This window comes from Saccostrea cucullata, unplaced genomic scaffold (assembly GCF_032062105.1).
Source record: "Saccostrea cucullata isolate Sc308-1 unplaced genomic scaffold, CSIRO_AGI_Scuc_v1 ctg2355, whole genome shotgun sequence".
In the NCBI taxonomy this organism is placed as follows: Eukaryota; Metazoa; Mollusca; class Bivalvia; order Ostreida; family Ostreidae; genus Saccostrea; species Saccostrea cuccullata.
The window spans coordinates 256590-271201 of record NW_026928590.1 but is presented as its reverse complement, the minus strand read 5'-3'; the positions used below and the strand labels follow the sequence as shown (position 1 = coordinate 271201).

The window sequence follows — 14612 nt, the reverse complement described above, 5'->3', positions numbered from 1 at the left end:
GGGAATCTGAAAGCAAAGCCGAGATACCTATTGATTGCCCTTGTATAATACTTGGTACAGGTATACAGAAATGATATGAAATGTTTCAAAACTTCTGCTTCAAAGGAAAGAGCAAGGTTCCATAAAGTTAATCAAAGGTTTAGTAGACACTTATCCACTTATTGTACTTGATGTCTGAGGAACTCAGAACTCGGTGTCAAATCATTTTATCATAAGGTAACATTTAGATTTACACATATCGAATCTACATTTTAAATTGAACTCTTGATAAAAGACACTACAGAATCTGACACATCTTTTTCATAAAGAGATTTGTTACTGAATATTATAAATGTTAAGGGGATGAAAGACCTTTAGCTAAAAAAAATACCTGTCATTTAATTTTTTTCATATTTTGTATATATATCTAATTTAGTATGTCCTACATACTATAAAGCAGACATATCAATAGGATTCTAGACTTATTTCTGAGATATTGAGTGACAAATACCATACCCCACAGTGTCTGAGCGGAGTTTTTATTCTCCGTGTTTCTGGGTCCATTACTCAGTTGATAATTGAAATTTTTCACCAAAGATAAAAAATATACCAACGGAAACGTGTCTTTTAAAATATTTAAGAGTATGGATAGGGTAAAAAATCCGAAAAAGCAAGATTCTTTTGTAACACCTCAACTGGAGACGGAAATTTACGACTTTTTTAGGACAACTTACGGTAAACCATAAAAAAATTGATTTACAAAAAAACCTATCATTCAATATTTGAAAATTTACGTCGAAGTTCAAGGTCGTCACTGTATTGATTAACTGTAAAAATATCGATTGGTGAAGCTGAGCTCAATATTGCACGGGGCAAAGTTAAACGAGTCATGATCATGAGAAAAACGTGTCATTTTTACATTCCTCGAGTACGGGAAAACCCAACTATGACGTCACACATTCCTGAAATAAGCGAAATAAGACAAACCTATAGAACTTTTCCGTCAACAACCATGTGAAAATATTTTTTGCGTCCTGAAATTTACAAAATACCCTACCATGTACATATTATGGCCTGTTTTTATGATTTTATACTACCCGTTTTTACCGTGTATGATCTTACTGAACTGAGACATCCACTATGACGTCAAAGACGCACTGGACGCGCAGAGTAGGGAAATGGCAGAGTGGATTAATCTATTCCGTAATTTGATAATATTTGCAAGAAATTTTGAATGTTTTCAGAAATTTTTATACTAGATGGTGAACGCAAACAAACAGTCCAAAAAATTATACAAGTACAGTTGTTTCAATCTCGTTTTGTACATATTTTATCAGAGATTATGACGTAAATCAACTGAGTCACGTGACCATACATCCTTCATCCCCTAATTGATCATCAATTTATAACCCAAGACATGCTGCTGACAAGTAACTGATCTTAAATGGCCCTGTTTAAAGTCGGGGTTTAAACAAAATCTAAGCTTGTTGTTATGACCCTTCTTTGGTTAAAAATTTGCCAGGCATGCTACAGGCCATTTGTTATTTCAATGCTTTAATACTTTTTGCCTACGGAGTAATCAATCTGAATCATACATTAACAAAATAAACATAAATCTCACGGCGAGCGTTACAGGTCAACAGGAGATGTTTACTCCTCTTATGCAACTGATCCCACATCTAGTTTTCCAACAGTCTGTGTTTTTTGATTTTTCATGACTAGTTTCTTTTCGTTGTTTTATGAGACTCTTCATTATCTGATGTTTTAAGCGATTACCCTTAGCTCTTGATTTGCATTCTTTAAATGGACTTTTGAGCATGATTACTGATCACTATATTCACTTTTTCACTTCAAGTTAAAAATTGAATAATTTTTCGACTCTTTTTTTAAAAAAAATAATAATAATCAGTTTATATCTTTGTTTTTAAAAACAATTTAAATTCATTCTTTATGTCTTATTTAAATATGCCATAAAACATGAAACATAAAAATCTTGCATTTTGTTTAACAAATACTTTTCGATAATTTTTAAAGTGTATTTATTTTTGACATATACTTCTAAGAAGGATATGGAAATAACGAACAGTATTCAATCTCAACGTCCATTAAACAAATATACAAAATAAGAGCAGAGCAAACACGGACCTCCGAAACATCAGAGGTGGGATCAGGTGCCATGGAGGAGTGAGCATCCCCTGCCGACCGGTCACACCCACCGTGTGCTCGTTGTCATAATCAGGAAATAACGGAAAAAATCCGTGGTCAATTCAGTGTATAAATAATGGACTAACAATTGGTATGAAAAACGTCAGTCAGCATTTCATTCAATGATAAATTGTATTTGCTGACAAGGTCATTGTATCGACCATAAATTTACGAAAGATGACTTTAAACGAGACTGTTGATATTCTTGTTTCATCAACTTGCTTGTCAATAATTTACCTCGTTTAAGAAATTGTTCATACGTAGAGCATGCTCTAGCGTATCGAATCAAGTGAGATATAAATACTCCGTATGCAGGTGATGAAGGTATATTGCTGCATAAGTAAGGGAAGTTGACGATAAAAAAGTTAAAGTCATCACGTTTATCATAAAGCTTGGTTGTTAGATTACCATTTGTGTCTTTTTCAAGAAAAATATCCAAGTATGAAGCAGAAGTGTCGGACTCTGTGGTATCTTTTATCTCAAGCTCACCAGGATATATCGTGTCGACGTAGGAATGGAAATTATCATTATTAATTGACAATACGTCGTCGATTTATCTAAATGTCGAGTTGAAGGCCACAGCAAGTGTTTTTTTTCTTTTCACGCAAAAGATTTTGCATAAATTCTGCTTCATATGAATATAAAAATAAGTCGAATGTCACCTAATTAAAAGACTGTACCTTAAATAATTATTTTCCTTTAATTCATATTCTCTATATATTGAAAATTTTCGCTAGGTAAGAGAATTTTAAAATAAATTAAAATTAAAAAAACGAACTGTATTCCATCTCAAATTTTAATTTGTAAATTCAAATTAAGGAGCAGAGGAAACACGGACCTATTAAAAAGAGGTAAGATCATGTGCAGGTTTTGGGTTTGACCATCCTTTGCCAAACGATCCCACCCCTCGTAAGCTTCTTGTCATGATCGGGAAATGAAATATATGGAAATAACGAACAGTATTCAAGGTGAAAAGCCCATTAAAAATTCAAAATAGGAGTAGAGCAAACACGGACCTCCAAAACATAAGAGGTGGACTAAGATGCCATATGGATGAGTGACCATCCCCTGTCGACCGGTTACCTGCCGTGTGCCGTGCTCCTTGTCATGACCGAAAGATAACGGAAAAATCCTCCGTCAATTCAGGATGAAAATAATGTACTAACAATAGGTAGGCCTTTCAACTGCCGCTAGGGTTCCCTGTTATGAACGATAACTCGTTGCTGAAACTTGTTTAGAGCAGATCCAAGGTATTGACTTGTTTCTAAACAATTCAATGTTTAGCATTTCCAAAGTGTTTCTTTGCTGTCAGTAGAATCCAGTGGTTTTAAAATTTAGCAATAATATTAAACTTATTTACTATATACGTGAAGTTGCGGACACCGTTTAATGACATACAAGTAAAATTTTTAATTAATAATAAAAAGAGAAGTCTACCCTCCTTCTTAGTTCTAACCTTATTAAATTTTTATACTCGGTCGTTCTTCTTCATGCTTAGTAACACAAATAAGATAATTAATTGTTCATTTAATTGTAAACATATATGTATATGTTTATATAGAAAGCGTAAAAGCGCGCACACGACTAACTTGACATTATATATTTTCTTCTTCATAACAATCGTCAAAGAGAGTTAAAAATGTTGAATATAGTTTTTTCCCCATTCATTTTATCCTGTTATTTCAGGTAGAGTCAAGACACAATCGCATCATCTCGGGTCTTTCCGTGAGAGGTCGGAAAAACAACCTCGAATGTATTAACATCACCGGATGTAAAAAATTTATACATTTCCTGTTTGTTAAAATAGAGGAAAGACGGAGCTACAAGTCCCTCCTATAGTATATTTTAGGTAATATCATTACAGCGAATAAAGTTAAACTCCATATTCCACAGATAAAATGTCTCAATGCATTTATTATTTGCAAGATCGTGAAAAAGGAGGGTTGTCATGGCAGCTACCATATACATTCGAGGTCGTTTTTCCGCTAGACGGAAAGGCCCGAGAAGTTGCGATTGAGTCAAGACAGTCTCCTTCATTTGGTCATCACTTTTGTGTACAAAACAATGTGAGGAACCGGCTAACCCTTTTGTGTACATAACAATATCAATGTTGAAACAGCCTTTATCTGTTTATGGCATTCCTATAAACGATAACTCATAAATTGGCACTTAGTTGGTCATTTTTCAAACCTGAGTTACCTGTCCTTAAAACACGACACCGAAGATGTCAACTACAAATAACTGAACTTTTTAATGATTTAATTAAAGGTATGCATAAGTTACTTTCTTTTTTGATAATTACATGTACCTATAAATCTTTGATTTTTTTTTATCATATGTGCAACTTGAAAAATTAATTGAAAGGCCTACAATAGGTATAAAAAAGTATCTGTCAGTAATCGATCCAATGATAAATTGGATTTGCTGACAAATAAAGTCATTAATTTAATTTAAACAATATTTTATTATGAATAAACATATTTGGATTGGACAGCAGGCACTGCCTACATAAGTCCTTTCCACGATACAGTCATTGTACATGTATCGACTTACGAACTGATGACCGAGAGAGCTGAGCTGTGGTATCTTTTATATCGAGCTCACCGGGACATATCGAATCGACAGAAAAATGGAAATAAATGTAATGATTGTTAATTGACAACAAATTGTCCATTTATCTAAATATCGAATTGGAGGGCACAGCAAATGTTACCTTCTTTTCACGAAAACAAAGTACCGTCAACAATTCACCGTGTAATAACCTAACAAATACTTTAAAAACCAAATTAGCATATGAAGGTATGTGCAGATGAGGTCATTATTTTGACCATAGAACTAGCGAAACGATGGCTTTAAAAGTGTTTGCTGATATTCTTAATCCATTTAATTTTTCTTTTCGTCATTTACCCCGTTTTAGAAATTGTTCATATGTATTATTCAATGCATTTGATCAAATAAGGATTGTAAAATAATTGTTTGAAAATTAGTATTAAACTCTCTTTGCATTTTCTTACCAGTAGTTATAACAACGCGTGTAGTATTCAAGGTTTCGCCTTCTGTCAAGGGCAGTGATGGCAATGAGCTGTACCATGTTGTTGGCGTAGAACTCAAAACTTTAGTCGTTATCTCCTTTGATGTTGTTTGACGAGTAGCTGTCCGATAAGGGAGTGTTGTTTCTGTTGTTTTTCTTGTTGTCGGTACTTTTGCTAAAATCTCTCTTGGTGTTGTTGGTTGAGTCTTTAATTTTATTAATTTTCTTGTCGTAACTTTTGTCGTTGAAAGTATTTTTGTTGAAAGTATATTTGTTGTTTTAATTGTGGTTTTAGTTTGATGAGAAAATAATAATTTTGTTGATGTCGCTGTCGTTTTTGTAGCCGGTGTCTTTGATATCTTTGAAAAAGGAATTGTACTTAATGCCAAAGTTGTCTTTCTTGCTGATCTTTTTGAAGACTTCGATACTGTTAGTAAAAAGGGTATTTATCTCTGTTAAATAACAATAATAACATACAATTTGTACATTAAATAATGCAGATCGTTAAGACTTCATGTGAACATTTTAGCTTTCTAAGTTATTTTGAAATTCGAACAGATAATGCAACTTGAAACTATAGCTAAATATCTCGAACCAAAATTTACAATAAGATGTACTTGACAAAAATAGCAAGTGTCTGGGAAGAGCAAATGAGTGCAAGTGCGCAAAGATTTATATGCAATTTGCTTAAATATTAGTGGTCTTGTCGTTAACATTCAGGGAGGCATTTTTATATCTTAAAGAGTCTAGAAAGCAATTTTTTTGCCAAAAATCGAAAGCTTAATGAGGGAAGGAATCCCATTCAGAAATCCACTACATTAAATATACTCTTCAAAAAAAAAGAAACGCATCGTAGAATTTAAGTGACACATTGAACATAAAGATTTTTTAGTAAAATGATGTATTGATAAAACAGAAATGTGGTAATCAACAGGAATACTATCTAAGTGTCATAATTACTCAACAGTTTTAAAATTATAATCAGTTTAAGACCATTAAAGATCAATATTTGGTATGCCCCCTGCAGACACAAATGATAGCCACAAAGGGCATCTAATGGAAGCAAATGTGTGTAATACAAACTGTATAGGAATATGCTCCCACTCCAAATGTAGAACTTTGGTCAGCTGTTGCAGAGTCTGGGAATGTGATTGTTTTTGGCAAATCATGTCAATTCATTTTGTCCAATGCTGATTAATTTGGATTAATTCTAGTGATTTAGATGACTGTGACTGAAACAGGTTGTTGTTTCTTTGCAAGAATAGGTGTGTCAAACGAGCCATATGTGGCTGTGTATTGTGAGATTACAATACGGCTCTAGGGTGCTGCAAAATTGAATGGGTATGTGTAGGTAGAACATGGTTGGAGTACCTTTTTTCCATCAAAGTCCATTGAATTCGAACCGAATCAATCTTACTTTCTGATAATACCATTTTCCATATCATTACACTACCACCACCAACTTTTTTAACGTCCTGGAGGCAGTTATCTATCTAACCTTCATTAAAAAGCATTAGCACTCTTAAACTTATAAAAGGCTTTCAGATAAACATTCTGGACTAGAATGTTAACCAAAATGTTCAGCAGTGATGCTGTGGTCGTACTCTATTCATCTGAGATCTTTGAAGTCGATATTTGGGGTGTTGAGGGGTCGGAACAATGGCATGAATAATCCTCTTGCAACAATAAGTAGTCAACTGAAAACGGTTTTGTTAGATGATCTGTTCAGTTCTGGGAAAGCTAATGCTTTAGATGACGTCCTTGCATTTCATTCATGCAATTTGCGTAATCCTCGGAAGTGATGCTGTGCTGCTGATGTCACACGTGGTCTACCATATTTTTTTGCGAACATTGGGTGTTCGATGTTAATGGTTTATGTTTTATAGATTATATATGGTCTGTGTGTAACATTGAAACCTCTGGCAATTGTAGATTGTGGTACCCCTGCTTCCAGTCGCCCATTTTCCTTTTGTGCCACGCAACATTCAGATGCAGCAATTTTAGGAAAAGTCATTTTTCAGATAATACCAGATTCAAAATATCGAGAACCCACGCTTTTGATAGCCCCTTTGTACCTGAAGGAATTGCATCGGAATTCAACAAATGAAAATTAAGATCAAAATTTTGAAGGGATTTTTGCAAAATCAGGTCTTTTTGTCTGTGAGACTTGTAGAATAGCTGAAAGGTTAAGAATTGCATTAAAAATCAATTATTTCACTCGAATACATAGTACCCATACAAAAATAAAAGGTATGACAAAACTATAACAAATTTTCAGGGCATTGTTCCTACTATGCGTTTCTTTGTTTGAAGAGTATATCTTTATTGCAGCAATCAAACCGGCACACCTTGAAAAGTAAAGGAATTTTTGAGATACACAGAAAGCTAATTTTTTTTTAATATTAACAAGATTCGCCATATCTTTTGCCTTTTGACTTGTTTTATTTTCCAAACCTGAAAAATGAATTTTACGCAGATGTGTTTTAATAAGAGGAGAAAAAATTGTTTAAACATTGAGATTAAAACATTTCTGTGACGTCATCTTTTGTTAAACCTGGTTCAATGAATTTGTTATTGTCCTGCACCCCGTCCAATAAGTTACCTGTAGGTGTCCAATAAGTTGAAACTTATTGGACAGGTACAGGTAACGCTAAAATGAGAACAAAGAACGAGACAAATAAGTAAACAGCATTTAAAAGGCAATGACAAATCTAACAATTTAATATGAACAACGTAGGAAAATAGCAGGCTAGCGTTAAATGTTAGTATTTCACAAAAAATCCTATTGACAATGGCACAAAAAATCCAGTGAATTGAATGTCTCAGATTCATTATTGTAGACGCATCCGTGGCTCCGATCATAAAGTTACTGAATTCACCGTTCATTGCTATATAATAGATTCATTTCTCAATGCTTGATTCACGGAACATAATATAAAATCCAATGGACACAAAGAATTAATGAGAAGAATGCGTTTTCTTAAACACAACTTTGGGCTTTTTGTTTATTGAAATATCCATTTTTCCGCATTTAGCACATAATTTTGCTCACGAAATTCTAACAGAATCTGCAATTTCGTTCAGTGATTTATTACCATTTGTGCACCTAGTCACACGTCGTTTGAGCGAGTGTCTGTCGTTGTTTTAAGGAGTGGCTGGGGTAAAATCCTCCCGAGTTCGAAACCTGCACACAAAAGAGAAAGTGTTGCATTTAAAAAAAAAATACACCAGAAATAACCTCCCAATTTCAAAGAAAATGCTTAAACAGTTGGAGGATTAAAATACTTCAAATCCTATTGCTTTACAAAAATTACCTGTTAACGGGAAACTCCGAAACATTAGAATATATATCCGGATTTCATAGTAAAAACTTGAACTGAGGCATCTTGGTGTAATCGGTAAATGGCATCGTCAAAACACCCAAATCTGAGGTATTTTTTTAAAAATCAAAATGCACGTCGTCATCCGTGGTCGTTGCGTTGTAAAATGAATAAATTGTCAAGGATTTAGTAGAACTGATTCTTACGCATGCGTAGTTAAGATAACAAATGTCGCAATGCGGACAAATAAGACTAAACAAAGTTAATGTTCATATTTATCGATATAAAACACCTCTCGACAATTCCTACAATTACTAAAATCAGAACAAAAACCAAAACTGGTTTTCTTTGGCCTAACTTGATGAACAGTGCCAGGTAGTCATTCAAGCAGAACGATACCTTACCTGTAGCTGTCCAATAAGTTAACAATGAAAGTGTTCGACACTGGTGAAATGTTTTAAGTAAGTTATAAGCCTCAAACTGTCCATTATGTCAGATATTAGACTCACCTCGGCGCTAACGCGCCTCTGGTCGTCTAATATCTGACATAATGGACAGTTTTCGTCTTATAACCATTACCTAAATCATTAAAAAGCGTCTTTAACTTCTTTCTGAGCATCGAGGATATTATTTATAAAAAGCCATCGTACAAGCATATAGGTGTCTACTGCAACTTAAGGACAGATGATACAAACAAAAAATGGATGCCTGGATTGGTATATATTTTTTGGCCTAATTTCATCGCAAATGATGCAAATAATAAATTTCTAGAATATAAAGAAATTGTAAACCTTCTTTGATGTTCAAAAGTCTGCCCTTCTGAAGCCATCCTTATTAATCTATACAAATATTTTTCATTCAAACTCCATTTTTGTGCAAATTCATATAAAGAATTAAAAATTACGCGGTTAAGGTTATTCATTTTACTCATTTAAACATGATCCAAGTTGTTATTTTCAAGTTATTGACAAAAGTTTATTTTTATCATCTGCCCTTAAATTCAATAACTTATATTGATACTAGTAGAGGTAAATAAAATATGATGTTAAAATAGAACATACATAGCGCCTGAATTGCAAATTCACAATCGAATATGCTGTGCTGAAAGTTTTCTTACAAAAAAAATGTAAAATTCAAATTTTGTTAAACGATTGATTGAAATGGTTGCCATAGAAATATCAAAGTAAGGAAAATTGAACCAGATAGCTTGGGGTATTTTGGCAATCAAAACAGGCAATGACTGCATGTACGACGCTGAGAGATCTAGTACATGACGTCAGTATATTGACTTTTAAACTCTTGATATGACTATGAAATGTAAAGTACATAAAGAATAAATACTCCTTATATATGTTTACAAATATCAGTACGTCGCTAGAAAATGTTGTCTTTCTAAACAGCATTACACAATTTTGCAAAAGATCAATTGATAATTTTGAAAAAGTCTCATCCTCAAGTCGAATGTCTGATTGCATAATCCATGTGAGCAAACAAATGTGTGGTTGAATTTTTTGCATGTATTACATAAAGAGAAAATTCGTATCCTAGAACAAAATTTCAAAGTTAAAAAACTGAATTGGAGGAAAAATTTTGCCTATCTTTTATATAGTTGTTGAAATATACGATACTTATAGTAAAGAAGGTAATGGCATTTTGCAATAATTTATTTAGGATTTAGATACATTCAAATTAAATGTTTAGAATTTGACATTAGTTATTTAAAAACTTACCTTTTAGACTAAGTAGAAAACCTTTATCTGTAAAAATGTCGTCGTTAGAGTGAAGAGTGATTCTAAGTTTATTCCCAAATGCTACTCTATTTGTTGTTAGTTTCCCACATTGTTTAAAGATTGTGAACTTGTAGTCATTGATTTCTTGAATCTGCATAAAATGGCACTGAACTTAAATCAATTTATGAACTGTCACTGTCTTTCCCATTTCATATATCAAAATAAAGTAGACACTTGGTGCTTTCATTTCCTTTGATAAAATTTCATTTTGAGAATCCACCCATTTGATTCATTGTTACTTTCTTACATTCTTTATAGAGTCTGAAATTGAAGCCATTTGTCATTAATTTCCTAAATCTAGTGAAACTGGTTTAAATGTGGTATTTAAAATACACTTCTAAGAAAAATATATACAAACAGAAACAACTAGAGGTTCTGTGAGCAATGATCTTATTAAATGATACCCCCGCCTCCCATATGAATATAATGGCAGTGTCCATGTTTTGTTGTCGGAAACAAAAAAAATATGTCAGATGAAAAAGTAAAATAAGAGTTGCACAATTGAAATATGTAATAAAGATTCTGTGAAACCTTCATGAAATTTCATTCAGTGGCAAAAGAGGAGTTGCGAATTGCGAATAAGAGATGGGTACCCCAAAGTGAAACAGACGGAAGGACAAACCGATTACTATATACCCTCCCGCTTTTCAAGCGGGGGATTATTAAAAGGATTGTTTAAAGAGTCCGAAAAGAGCAAGAGCCATCTTATGCATAAAATGGCCCTGTACTTATATCAGTTAATTAACTATCACCCTCTTTCCATTTTCATATATCAAAATAAAGTAGACACTCTTTGCTTTCATGTTCTATAAGGAAATTTTGATTTGAGAATTCAAATATTTGAAAACAGCCTTTGAGAAATTGCAATGTTCTTGAAATTTGCAGAAAATATGCGTATTTGACTACCTTCAACAGAGAATTAAAATATGAGCACAGCCCACGATCCAAAAAATAAAGCATGTTTTTTGATCTTCAGAAAAAGACCTTTCATTATGTATTGGCATTTTTTGGATCAGAGGTTGTGCTCTATATGAAATATTGAAAAAACGCTTCAACTTTAGGACATTTTCAAAGGAATTTACATGATATGAGGAAAATGACGCATTTTATGATGTCATAATGCATTGACTAGATGTGAAAATACGTCACAATTAATAGATACGTGGTCACCAACAGTCCAAGTGATAAATACTGCATTTGCAACCTAAACTGAGCGGTTTTGAATTTTCAGAAATTCTCAGGGCCAAATAAAGCCCAAAGTGGCTCTACCTCTTTTGTTATTTCCTCTATCGAATTAAATTTGTTTATACATATTATTTATAAGACACCTAAGAAAGAAATCAACATACACCATAAAAACATTCTTAAAAACCCATACATATTTCAATTCTTTAAAGAACAATGTTGTATTGCTGTGTTTCATTCTTCATATATCATGTACACTGTATTTAACGGTTATGAAGCTTTAATACTTTGCTTATTTAAACACTTACTACGTCCATATAGCAAATTTCAATTCCTTATATGAATTACCGGTACTTCATTTTAAATATTGATGGTTTAAATTTCTTAATCTAGTTTTATTAAGTAAAGTATAATTGTATTTATTTATTATTATTATTATGAATTGATAATTTTCTAAGAAATATATACCATCTAATATATATAAAACTCAATACTGAACCTTTAAGAAGTCATAACATGGGTATCCTCGAGTTTTGTGAATATCCAATTCTATCCTTATATGTATCTCCTTTGTTACGTCAGGTGCTGTCACTATCCATGTATAGTTTGTGTCCCTTTCATAGTTTTTCCATGGATATCCTGGTGATGTGATCGTTATCTCCTCAGATAAAGGGAGATTTACTTTCTTTGATATAGTGTTCACTCCGAAACAAGTGTCTAAAATATGAAAATCAAAAACTGATCAAAGTTTATAATTTAATCTTTCAGAAGAAATTAATTTATTATATACCTAATGTGTATCACCCACTTTTACTGTTGAATTTGCGCTATCACGTGACGTCGTGATCCGATTTTCCGGATCACAAACATGTTGTTTTCTGAATCCATATCACCACTCTCTGAAACTGATGACGTAGTACGCAGAAAAATGACGTTATTTTTCTTGCGCGTTAAAAAGTCCCTTGTTATTTTGCTTTGTTTTATGGATAAATGTTATGCAATTGATCTCTAAAGTTTTCTTTTGCTATATTTTGCTAGTTGTGAGGGGGGTATATAATAAATTTATCATTATAACAGTAACTTGATCCGAAGAGCCGTATCACGTCTCGTTGACAGGGGCGGATCATCAGATCAAACTCGACGCTTCGCGTCTCGTTAGATCTGATGATCCGCGCCTGTCAACTCGACGTGATACGACCCTTCGGATCAAGTTACTGTTATAATAATATATATTTATCACAAAACAATTCTGAACACTACTTTAAAGCTCGGATTCCCAACCTCTTAAATTAAATAACCAGGATCCAGTCAACATTTGGTCATTATAATTTTGTAAATTCGGAATATTGGAGTAATAATTTTACATTTAAATTGTAAACGAACAATTGTACCTCATTCAAATACATGTTTTTATTTTTTTTAAAAATTGTAGGAAATATATAAAAGTCTTTTAATACTTACTGAACCAACATGAAGCAAATACTGACACATAAAATAAATTTACGGTAAACATGTTTTCTTCTTATTGGATTTTAAAAAAGATAATATTCATCTAGCATCTTTTCAAATGTATAATCACACATTGAAATATCACTGAAATGTGAATGATCAGAATCTATTTATATTCGTAAATGGGGAAATAAATCATTTAATTTATTTAAGGTTCAGACTTTGTAATAAAGTTCGAATTGATTTTAATTTCTGAGGTAGTTTTAATTACTTTAAAGATTATCACATGTGAATGGGCTAGAATACAAATAGTCTAATGTATTGGCATATACACTGCTAAATAGAAAAAGGCGGTCACTATAAAACAACTGTTTACATATAAATAGATCTAACAGTTCCGCTTTGTTAATTTACTATCCCCCTTCTTGAAAAGGGGGATTTTCAGTGATGGGGGTGTCCGTCCGTCTGTCTGTACATCTGTCCGTTACGCTTTTGTATGACCAGTTCATACAATTGAATGAAATGTAATGAAGCTTTCACAGAATCTTTGTTACATGTCGCCATTATGCACCTCTTTTTTATTTTTTGAACGGATATGGGTCCCCCATAACAAAAGATGAACTTTGCTTTTATCATCATGTATTAGGATGGTACATAATTTGCTGACTTCATTTTTTAAAGGAATCATATGTCATATAATTGACTGTTAGGAAGAAAATCTTTTATTTTTAATTATTTTCATTAATAAAGTCCAGACGAAGAAAATTAAGAAACAATAAAAACTGATAAACAACAATCAGACTAAGGATATTAGAGAGAATTGGCTTTATATTTTACCCAACTTTAACCAAAAATGTCATTTGATGCTACTATATTGCTTGAACAAATCTTTTTAATAAAATACCCACTGGACTTAAAATACTTTTATTTAAAATTGTTAAAAACAATGAAATCAAGTTAGAAGTTTTGCAGTAAATGGGTGTATGTTCCTGGCACATTTACAAAAAAATACAATTAGTTTTTCAAACACCCGTCTCCACTTGGGAATTTTATATTCGTTACCTCACGTTTATAGACTCTTATAATTGTCTCTCCATACACCCATATTTATCATAGGTTATTTCTGTTTGACTTTGAATCTGAACGAAGATTACTTTGAAAATGTGAGTGAATGGCTAGTAAACATAAAAACAATTACCTAATTTACGTAGGTATAAAGATTTCAAAACACATTTTGTGTATATATTTTGAATTTATTTTCGTTAAAAGTGACATATGGGTCTGATGGGGCGGGTGTTTGGTTGTTAATTGTATTAAATGTTTTTATTGTACTGTATAACACATGTGATTATAATCAAAGGTATGTGAATAAAAGTGAAAACAATAAAGGATGAAAGGGAATTCCATTGACTTCCTTGATATTTGATCACGATCCACTTTTAAAAAGATATATGTAATAACTTAGGAGTACGCTGTCACAAGAATATTTTTTAAATCTATTTTAAATATATACTTAGAAGAAGGTAACAGTAAATCCTAACCAATACTTTTAAAAATCTTGTAAAGCAGTGTCCTTAGTTAGAACAATTACTGAACGCCAGCTGATGCATTATATCAATTAATTTTTACATCTTCTACTTTTGAGTGTTACTC

The 14612-nt window shown here is 32.5% G+C and overlaps 1 protein-coding gene and 1 long non-coding RNA gene across 2 annotated transcripts in view; both read right to left on the bottom strand.

The window, feature by feature from the left end:
• The window catches only part of LOC134278084 (tripartite motif-containing protein 2-like), an 88212-nt gene that overhangs the window by 42431 nt on the left and 31169 nt on the right, over window positions 1–14612 (bottom strand). The window lies entirely within an intron of this gene.
• On the bottom strand, window positions 7894–8682 carry LOC134278081 (uncharacterized). The gene is made up of 2 exons (XR_009994376.1): window positions 8530–8682; window positions 7894–8399 (listed from the first exon to the last, which is right to left on the bottom strand). It is a non-coding gene; the product is annotated as an uncharacterized LOC134278081 (long non-coding RNA).